Genomic DNA, 11,276 nt, shown 5'->3' on the forward strand with positions numbered 1-11,276 from the left:
GAAATTTGGCATGGAATGTCAAAGGGAAGGAGGGCTCGTAGCCCCCCCCCCCCTCCTCAACCGGGCCTACTATTTATGGAAAAAGAATTGCAATCAATACAGTTGACACAACATGTATCATATCATTGATCTTCTTCACCTAAATAAGGCATCATTGTACAATATTGAACACTTGTAATCCTTCTGAGTTTTGCCAGATGTAGCAACAACTAATGCATGCAAACTGAATTTCTTATAGAGTGATTTCATGTGACGTCATGTTGGCCACCATAATGGTGGTTTCCATAGCAAAGGCAATCAATATTCATTCATGCATGCCTCTCTAACAAAGGTGTTCTTTTGCCTTAGGTTTCCCTGAAGTAAACATTGCTGCAGCTTTTGTATGCAGTCTTGATTTCTAGTCGGTTTAGGCAATTGACTTCATTAGGCTGCGTTCACATAGAAGTATACGGTATTCGCTATTCGCTATTCGAGCACCCAGTACACCATCACCCGCACCGTCAACTCGCCATCGCATGCAGTAAGGATTTCTTCCTCCTACATCCCAGCAAATCTTATTAACAATTTCTAAACTGCATCAGAATGTCAGTCTACATGCTTATTTTTGCTAAAGGGCAAATCCAGACCAAAATTGTCATTATTTCATAAACGAGAGACGGTATACGCTGCAAGAAAATCGAACAAGCTCATTTCCCACTTTGCTATACTGTTCTATGCTATTCGGTACATTCAAATAGTGCCCTCTCATGTGAACCGGTGTTAGGAAATCCTATCGTTCGATTCAAGCTATTCGCGTGCCCTCGAAAACGAGCCTCAAATACCCAAATAGTATACTTCTATGTGAACCCAGCCTTATGGTTGGCAGTTGTGAGATCACTGCTAACACTCTATATCAAAATATGATTGTCAGTTGCAGGTTATCTAAATAATTTGTTACGAGATCAAGGGAAGAATTATCCATAAGTTTGACTTTGCACGTTAGAGAACTAATCTATTTACTAGTAACTCCATCTACTCTAATGCCGTGGATTTATCAATGATGGGCTGCAGATGTTTCGTGGAAAAAGAAGTTGAACCAATTGAGCTTCTACCCACAAGTTTTTCAAAGTACAGTACATCAATTACATAAAGGTGAAAATGTACAAAATAACTCTGGGTCCCGTAACCCTAGGGATCAATGATTCCCATCAATTTTGTTTTATTTTTTTAAAAGATTTTTCCCCCTACTCCAAAGAAGATGGATGCAATAAATTTGAGCACATGCATATTGTACTGCATCAATGCTAATCAAAGGGGTGACAAAGGTATGTGGTAACTTAATCACAACATGGAGACATGATCTTCATCCCAAGAGCATGGATGACCATTGGAAGATTCTACTATTTAGCTGCTATTTGTAGCATTTCCCCCCCCCCCCAAAAAAAAAAAAAAAAAAAAAAGAGGGAAAGAAAAAAAATTACATATGAGTGTCTGTCAACAGTTTTCTCTCTTGAATATTAGACCATAAAAAGGTTTTATTAAAGCAAGTCAGAATTACCTGGAGAGAAGGGGGTGCTTAATCATGAGCGCAGCCAGATTCGTATCATTCGGAATGCCAAGCTGTGTGTGGCCAAACATTCTTTGATATGCTTGGAACACCTCACAGATGAATGTATTGATTAACATGTGGCCATGAAGAGGAGATTTTTTTGACTATATAAGTCAAAACTATTTTCAGTTACTAGAATATACAACAATCAACAATTTAAAACATTAACAATCACACATTTTATGCAACAAACTCTTTTCATCGGTGAGCCCTGTTCTACTTTTAATGTTGAAGTGCTGCAGTACATCCTGGTAACAGCTTCATGCTAAACTACCGCTGAGCCTGATGAGGCTGACTCTTCAACACGAATGTAAGTTCCAACGTCAGAGGAGCATATGCTGTATCTCAAAAGAGGAAAAAGCAAGGGTATTTAGACCTATACACCGATGGTAGCTGTCTCTTCTCATTGGGCTTCTAGTCTAACGTTGGAATGGTGCTCGGTCAGGGGCTTGGTGGGAGCTGCAACTACTCTCTCCCTCTCTCTCTCTGCTTGAGGTGATGTGTGGTGTCATAGCTCCTCAAGGTCTTCAAACGATACTGAAGGAATCCATGATCCTTGCCATACAGGTATACTCCTGAAATATAAAAATGCATTGTAAGTCAAAGCTTTTTCTTGAGTCTCAACAAATTTGACTTTGGCACAGAGTTGACTATAACTGATGAAGATCTGATAGCAGTAGAAATACATGTAGTGGCATTCTTATGGAAGAAAACGAGAATAGGTTTATTATAAATTAACGGCGCAAATGGCATGTTGGAACTTAAGTTACATTACGTTACGTTGAAGTTAACGTTCATCGAACCTAAGTCATGGAATCAGGCCAATCTGCACACAACTTTAATAGACATCTATGAGAAGGTACATCACAATCCCCACATTGCCTGTATATTATTGCACAATGAGTTAATTAAGAAATAGATGCAATTTCCCTGTAAAGGCCTTTTTGTGTGTGTGTGTGTGTGTGTGTGGGGGGGGGGGGGGGGGTCATGTCCATAATCTGAAAAACTTTGGGTCCTTGCCCCCTAACTAAACAAGGATGATCAACTCCTCGTTTGGTTGCTTAATTCTGTCCACTAGCTCTTGAGAAAAGTTGAAAATGTTGAAGTTTTTGCAAGCTAGATGAATAAGATACCATGTACGTCACTTAATCTTTCTGCTAAAGAGGGCCAAAAAAAGTTGTAGATCACATAAACTTACGAATATAAACTTACATGTCCTTTTGCACCTTGTGTGGTATCTCACAAAGTGGGGTACTGCATCGCAACTGCCTTGGCTACAACATCCTTTGCTCACTACTTGGTATCTGAATTTAAAAAGAAAGCAAGAAAAATGTTAATCATATTCTACGACGCAAACATCAAAAATTTGGCCCTCATTTTAATCTTTTAAGGGGCTGAACTATTTTTATGTTTTTTTTTCTTGGCATTAATTTCTATTGCTATTCAGTACCACTGTTTCAAGTACATTTATTGCTACTTGAGCCAGATATCAGTCAAATTTCATGCAGATAGGTTAAGTGTGAATGTGCACAGTTAGTAGAAAAAATTTATACAAGATGTGATTATCCATTGAACTTCATGGCACATCAACTCCCACTTTTTTATTAATCATTGTGATGATTAAATCATAAGTATTGGGACTATTATCAAATCAATATACATGTGGCCTGATGGGGCTACCACGAAAATAAGTCAGCGTGGAGTTTTGTACGTACACTCTGTTTACATGTTTCATACAAGTATACCAGTCTTTATTTTTAAATCTATAACCATCACTTCATTAACAATGTTATACTTACCGGTCCCTTCTACTTTCTTTCCTTTTTTTTTTTTTTTTTTTTTTTTTTTTGGGGGGGGGGGGGGGGGGCAAATTTTAGTCTGCTTTTCTCTATACTTGAGAAGACCAAAAACAAAAAACAAAACAAAAACAAATGAACAGGCAAATTACATGGTTATATATTGGATGGAAATGTACATTGTAGTACAAGACATAACAATGGGAAACTGGTATTCCAGACCAATTTTCAAATTATAATAATAATACATGTATATGAATAATAATAATATTGTAAATAATTGAACTTACGCTGTACAGTTTTCTGCTTCCATTTTCAACAACAAATATGCTGCAATGATCTTGATGTGCAGATGTCTCCTCGGAACAGTCAGAACTCCTTCCCTCAGCTTTTGAAGTATCTCTTCCCCCTTGAAGTGATGTGTGTGTTGAATTCCTGGGCAAATAAGTAAAATTTAATGGTTTTATGAATAATACAAATGGCATGAGGATAGTAGGTTCCTCCAGTTTACATTATAAACTTGAAGAGCAAAATCATTTAACATACATATTTGACATAAGCAACAGCTCTACTTACACAACTCAAGACTGACCATAACATGGTTTTCACTTCTGTCGATATGGCAAGTACACGGTACACATTTTTCTTAAATACAAGTACTAACCTGTCAAGACATTCATTGTCAGAGGGAAGGACAGCTCCAAAACTGCTCCATGAAGTATCTTGAAAATCATTTCTTCAAACAAAATAAAAACAACCAAGCATTCAGTCTCTTAATGTAGCCTCTTATGATTACTAAGACTCTAGAATGTACAATAAATATAAATCAATTTCAAACTAGTCTCCCTTCATTAATCATTGTGGAAAACAACAGAATAGCTTACAGCAGGGTTAATGCAATGGAAGTCCATATCTCAGAGGCTCCTTCGCTGATGTTGGCCCGGTGTTTCCAGCATTCGTCAACCCTGAATTCAATGGCTAGTCGTTGTATGACCACATCTGGTACTTTGCAATCTGGTGATCTGCACCCTCTTCGTGTGACAGAGACTGTACAGCTATCAATATCTGTCTTTGTTCTCCAAATGATGACCCCTACACCGAGTTCCTGTCATGTCTACGTCCTTATCTGGAGGAAAGTATGAAAACACAAGGTTCAGAAATGGTTTAAGAACTCATTTCCACAAGACAATATGCAGTTGTTAGTTCTCTTGTTGCAGTGAGCACCAATACAAAAGCTAGTAGGCCTAACTTTTTTAGCTACATCAGCATATTTAATGTTAGAATTTATAAAGACCCAAAGATGATCTCTGCCAAATTTCAATACCTAAGGTCACCTGTAACTTTCATAAAAAACAATGTTGAAAATAGTACCAGTCATCGTCTGCTACAAGGGGGATCGATCTCCATGATGTGTGAGCACGATGATCTTCAGCTAGAAGTGTGATGTCACAGTGGACCAACACTTAACACGAACAGTACCGTACATGCATCATACTTCTTACCTAGTACAGTAGCAGATGATCACGACACATGACGTGGGAGCTAGTGTACCCACGGTACGTGGTATTCTCCCAGCTGTTTGGATGCTCAAATGTAGCGGCAAATAAAAGTCCATTTTACTACATACAGTGTATATAATGAACAATAATCATAAATCACCAAATTTCACCATTCTTTATTACCGTACTGATCGAGATCACCATCTCATCTGGCAACACAGACCAGTGTCAGTGATTCGGCTGTCAACTCAACAATAGCAATGTAGAGTACGTGTCTGGCGCTAGGCGCTTCTAATGTATTGCTTTAGTTAGCACAGCTTAGTAACAGTTAGGACCCTAAAAGTTCGATCTCTACACTCGACCACAGTAATCTCTGTGTGATGAAGAATGTGCTTCGAATGTCAATTCAATGACTAACGACTAAAGTTTCATTCATCACTCATTTTTTTTTTTTTTTTTGGAATAGTTCAAGCCCTAGATCCCAACGTGTACAATTAAAGTGTTGTCTCAAGACTCGACACGTATTATCAGATCCCAACACCTAGCGTGTACCATCAGCTGAGTTTCGGCCTCGGATTCTAGCTGTTCGTAAGGTGTTCTATCGGGTATGACCAGCCCCATATAGCTAACTGTGTACAAACCATTGTACATTAATTGTTCGAAGGAGCGCCAGTACGGGCCCGGGGTTATTCGTATAGAACCCTAAAGGTAACTTACATAAATGGTCGTTTACGGAGAGGTATAATTAGATATATCTACGGTTTGCTTACCTTCAGAAATGTGAATAATATCTCCGCCCCACTCAATTTGAAGACAGACATTTTCTCCCGTCCATCACGACATCCAGGCTCAGATTCTCACGATTGCACTTAAACGCACGTAAATCTGTGATCCTATGCATAATACACGCACAGCTAGCACACAGCACGCAATTGCACACAGTGTCACAGTCCACGCACAGGCGACGCGTCGCTCTTCAGGTAAACCTGCCCGCGCCCAAGCCAGGGGAAATTGCGGCTGGTGATTGGCTTAGAGTAAACACATGACAGGGGAATTCTCAATTTCTATTGGCCTAGCCAAATGCGTTTAATTATGTATTCACTCAGAATTCACTCGGCTTAATTTTCACTCGGAATTCACTCGGCGAATGGGTTTCACACAAATTTCACTCGTTACAAGAGTGAAATTCACTCGACAACGAGTGAAAGTCACTCTTAATTGAGTGAAATTTTATTCACTCCTTCCGAGGAGTGAATTATTCACTCGAAATTTTTTAGAGAGTACCATTGAATTTCAATGGTAACTACCGTCAAAATTAGGCGTCACAGCCAATCAGCATCAAGGAATATAAAATTTACCGCTGATTTGAAGACTTACCGCTAGAAAGGAGCGGTAAGTCCAGCGGTAAGGGTTTTATGCAACAGGGCCCTGGAGGATAGGAAATCACATATTACCCCCAGACGTGCTGTGTGTTTGCAATTGTAATCTAGGATATCGGTTTTGGCAAACCAACTAATTTAATATTGTTGACGATTAGATGGAGGGGGAATATCCTTTTTTATTTGCCTAATCTTATGCTCTTCATGGCTAAGAGAAGAGATAAAGGCAGAGGCATAACTCCACATGATTGCTTTCTGCCTTCTTATTTTGGTGGCAATGTTGTTTGTATAAATTCAGTTTGAGTATCACATAAAGCTTTCAGTGCTCCTGCTAAATAGTTCAGATGATCGACATTACTTTGCTCTTCAAAAGCACTAACTTGAATAACTGAAAATTGCTTTTGACTTTAGCCTCTGCTTGTGAAAGGCCTTTTTGTGGTACACAGTACTTTCCTTCGTTTTTTTCCCGCAACCACCGATTATTAAAAAAGAAATGAAGCAATAAAGTAATCCACCATTCACTTTCTTTATGTTTGGAGCTGATTTTATTTGACTTTTCTCTATCTATATAAAGTTATTTACCTATATTACCTATACAACATTTATATGTTAATGTCATGCTTGATTTCAAGCTTTATTTTTTACGCAGGTACAAATCATGACCATGCTCTTGTGTGCCTTTTGGTGAATCAGTGATCTTATAATATGTAACCATGTTATCCCGACTTTCTAAAAGATTTCTGTTCTTGTTCAAAATGAGCAGATTGAATGAACTCCCATCAAAGCGGAATAGACGCTTGAATATAAAGCAAGGGAACATTATTGATTTGAAAATTAGTTTTTATAATGTTTTCACCAAACGAGGGCTTTATTCTCATTTTCATTCCTACATTAATTTTTCTACCATTTTGTTCGTCTTATTTCATTCTATTCATTCGAGTTTGTTTAAACTTTTTTTTTCTTTCACTAAAAAAACCACATCCATGTCATGCAAGCGAAGATATTGTCCTATGTATTAGGTGTCCAGCTACCAGCGCCCTCACGCAGTCTGATTTAGTTAGTGTTATTATTTCACGCGCGGCTGGGCAAGCCGGGTACCTCGCAAAAAGTCCCTTTAATTTTAACGTATCTGCTCGTATGTAGTGGTTTTTAGCCTTCTTTACCTCGAAGTAACTGTGTTGCGAGTGATCTCTTACAAACAAGAGTATTTCATGTACACATAAGGGACAGGCGACACTTTGGAAAGCCCGATCTCGTGTTCCCGACAACTTTTGGTAAGTTCTCGATATCATGTTTGATTACCGTCGCTGTTCTCGAGTGACAGCGAGTTTCCCACGGCCCCCTGGCCTGGCGGCGCAGAGGGCTGGCCTTGCTCGCTCGCTGACAGTTGCATTTAGAGGAGTCGTTATAACACACGTTGCACGAGTGACGTGAGAGTAGCACGACGCTGCAACGACAACGTTCAAAGTTATTCCTTCTTTTACGCAGTTTTCCTCAGACTAGTTTATTCTCCCGGTAGAGACCGTGTCTGTCTGTTCAGTCCCTAAGTTTGTCGACAGAGCTGTAATTTGTTGACTGGCATAGTCTAATCCAGTTTTGCTTCTGATTAAGATTGGTGGGAGTGACGTTTTGGAGTGCTATTCAATTAGATCAAGGGACTTTTGATGCGTGAAACCCAATACAAATGTGTGGTGGGTGTTGTCAGTGGGGCGCAACATGGGGCCTCACTGTAGCTAGCTTGTTCATCATGAATATTTTACTGTTCATGAAATTGTATGGCATTTACAAGGAAATACTAGTAAGAGATAGAAGTTCTAACCTGGGAGTGGTAGGCATTAAGATTGGTACAATTAGTATCATTGTTAACAGGCACAACTGAATGATCAAGTGCTATGAAGTAGGCCCCCACTACCAAGGCAATGGTAAGCACTGAAAGACAGATCACGTCTGGATTCTAAATGTATACTAGCACTACAAGTATAACTGTAGGCAGTGTATCAGTACATGAGATAGCAGTGGGCTGTTGAAATGGGCTGTGTGCAAAGTGTGTCAAGGAATATGAATTCGACAAATAGGAATTCTAAATGAGCAGCATCAGATTTTTAGTATGAATTGATCTGAATGAATTGCGAATGTGATCATGATGTTGCGAGTGCAGTATAACTTGCTCAAAGCAAGATCAAAGCCCTTTTGTGACCCCACAAAATTGTTAATTACATTCAGTTCGATTAACGTATGCCACAGCCCCTAACTTTGTTTGCTACGAGTCACTTCTTCTTGTTCATGAAGTCGTGCAGTACGATACACATGCAGGGGCTGTGCTAGGTCATATCAGAAAAGTCTGGCCTCACTTGCATAACTGGCACAGGCCATGCAACAGCAAAGATCACGGTGCCCTGTAATTGACCTTTCCAGAGCCTGGCTGTGAACTATCACATCGTAACAAGTCCAGTGCAGTGTATGGCATCTTTAGGCATATAGCAGCATCCTGCTCAGCTCAGCGCTGCTCTATACTGCTGTTCAGTTTCTCTGCCTTTCTCTCTCTCTCTCTCTCCGTCTTTCTCTCACTCTCTACACTTCTCCTTCCTACTATCATTCAGTCGGCATCTCCCAGTATCATATGCGTGTTTGCACTCATGTATTGGGAGTATGTATTGCATGTAGACAGCGTACACATGTCATATGACAGCAAACATTGCATACATGTAGGTAAATACTGTAGAAGACTGTGTAGTAGTAGTCAGGGGAATGTGTCTTTATACTCACTTTGCCGTTAGACATCAGAAGAGACCTCTTCTTCCTGAAATTCCAGGATTACAGTTGAAAAAAATTAAGATATTTCACTGTGTTATTATTGCAATAGGCCTATTTTGTTCACATCTTTGTGACATTTGGAGTGCTTTAGAAGTGTTTTGGTGTTCAGCAGTACTCAGTGCAGATACTCACCTTTCTTCCCAAAAGGTAATGATATGTGGCTACTGGCAATAAACGTTGACATTTCTGCCAACATTTCCTTCACCAGCAAGTCAGAAGAAAGTACAGAATTACTGGACAGGTATGTGAGAGGTACAGTAGTCAAGGTTACCGGGTAATTCAGTTTTTATCATCAGACATGTCTCTTCCCATTGCATTTTGGAAATTGATTTATACAGTGTATTGAGCAACATGACTTTTTTTAAAAAGCATAAACCCATGAAATTTTAGTGCGGTGGTTAAGTATATGTATATAATTATGATTTGTTGAATGTTTGTAAACCGTCTGTAGCCCCTCATGCACAATTTGTTCATATCCATAAAAAAAGTGAAATCATGTTAGTTGTGCCATGATTGCAAACTTTACACCGCATATGTCAAATGATTGAAGTTTTATATTTCATAAAGAATGATAATGTCATCTTATTCCCTCTTATCCATACATTTAGTGGCATATCAAAAGGGATATGGCGTACCGCAAAGATTTTTTATTTATTTATTTATTTTTTGAATAGTAGTTTTGCAAACTTTTCACTTGGCTTGTCTATTCATGCCAGGGCTAGAAAAGGGATATCTTTCCTCCCTGAATTTACTATGCAGTCATTTAGATCACATTATAGACAATGTGTATTTAGTTTGTAGCATGTGCAAAGCTCATTGGGTTGTGTGTGGTGCAAGTGTGCAAATGAACATAATTGTAAAAGTTCAGGATTCTGTTCTTAAACTTTGACCATTGCTGCTCACCTGTAAAATAAAGTCTATTATTGCTTCATCAGAATGGTGCAGTTTATATACAACTGTACTATGTGTGTTAGATATACAGCTTGAATTGATGGTTTGACAAGTAAAAATATTGTAATACAATTGATATCTTGTCTAATGGCTCTGAAGACCTTGACCATGAGTGCCCCAGGGCTTGGCCTCCTGTTGAGCTATTCACAGAGGTGAGGTCTTGTGTTTGTTTTGTTTTGTTTTTAGACTATGTGGGTGGATGAGGGGTTGAAGAATAATTTGGAATTCTGGGATTGGGGGATAGAATGTGGTACTGATGAGAGAGATTTCTATGAGTGTAGTTTATGCTGGTTTTATGTACCAATTATTAGTAACTACATAGAGAGTGTATGTATAAAGTTTCTCTCATAGTGCAATATACCAATACATATGATATCTAGAGTATGATGTCAGGCTGTGTGAGAAAGGACATTATTAACCAGTTGCAGACTACAATGTAGTCTTCAGTATACTGGAGCAGGTGTCTATGGGAAATGTGTGTGATTATAGCAAATCAGCCCATCCTCAATGGGTTAAGCCTGGCTAAGGAGGCTAAGGTAGGCAATAGATGCAAATGTCCCTTGGGCATACTGTATTTGTCTTGTATACATTCATTCAGCCAACAGTACTCGTTACTCTGTTTATCCACATCCCAAGGGTTTACTGTTGCACCAGTAAATGGCATTCTTTTGTGATGTACAATGTACTCCCAGGTGTACATGTATACCTAGTATGATGCCGAGATTTGGCCAGTTTTGTTCCAGTCCTGGTTCTACTTTGGGGCTTTCACATAGGAAATTTCAGTTTGCAATGGACTTTGCACAGTAGAATAGTCAACTGCTGAAGGATGTGATAGTTAACCAGTTACAGTACTAGGGATAGATGTGAATTGATATTACGCCACTGAGACGTTGCATCAATTGTGTTACTGTATAAGTGGCTTCTTTCGCGTACAGAAACTTTCGCGGTTTCCATCGGTGCGGACTTTTTCGCGTGTGTTTAAATTCGCGGTCGGTAATGATAGCATTGTACAAGCGACGAGTTCAAAACATTTCCGCGTGATGTTAAATTCGCGGTTCAACCTCAAAGCGCGAAAAGCGCGAAAATAAAACCACCGCGAAAGAAACCACTTTTACAGTATGCAGACATTAAACACTGTAGGGTTACTATAGTATTGTAATAATTAATATTTCAAACTTGACTGAATTTTGTAATATCTTAAAGTAAATTCAAAGTATGGCAGCTATCATTTTCTGACACTTCCTTTAGA

The 11,276-nt window shown here is 39.0% G+C and overlaps 1 long non-coding RNA gene across 1 annotated transcript; it reads right to left on the minus strand.

Annotated features, from left to right (window-relative positions):
* Positions 1-2,842: 2,842 nt before the first annotated feature.
* LOC139728544 (uncharacterized) lies at positions 2,843-4,475 on the minus strand. The gene is made up of 3 exons (XR_011710817.1): positions 4,269-4,475; positions 3,675-3,819; positions 2,843-2,892 (listed from the first exon to the last, which is right to left on the minus strand). It is a non-coding gene; the product is annotated as an uncharacterized lncRNA (long non-coding RNA).
* Positions 4,476-11,276: the final 6,801 nt, after the last annotated feature.

Source organism: Diadema antillarum, unplaced genomic scaffold (genome assembly GCF_040938485.1).
Source record: "Diadema antillarum isolate AM-2024a unplaced genomic scaffold, OU_Dant_1.0 seq00000183_RagTag, whole genome shotgun sequence".
NCBI classification, from domain to species: domain Eukaryota; kingdom Metazoa; phylum Echinodermata; class Echinoidea; order Diadematoida; family Diadematidae; genus Diadema; species Diadema antillarum.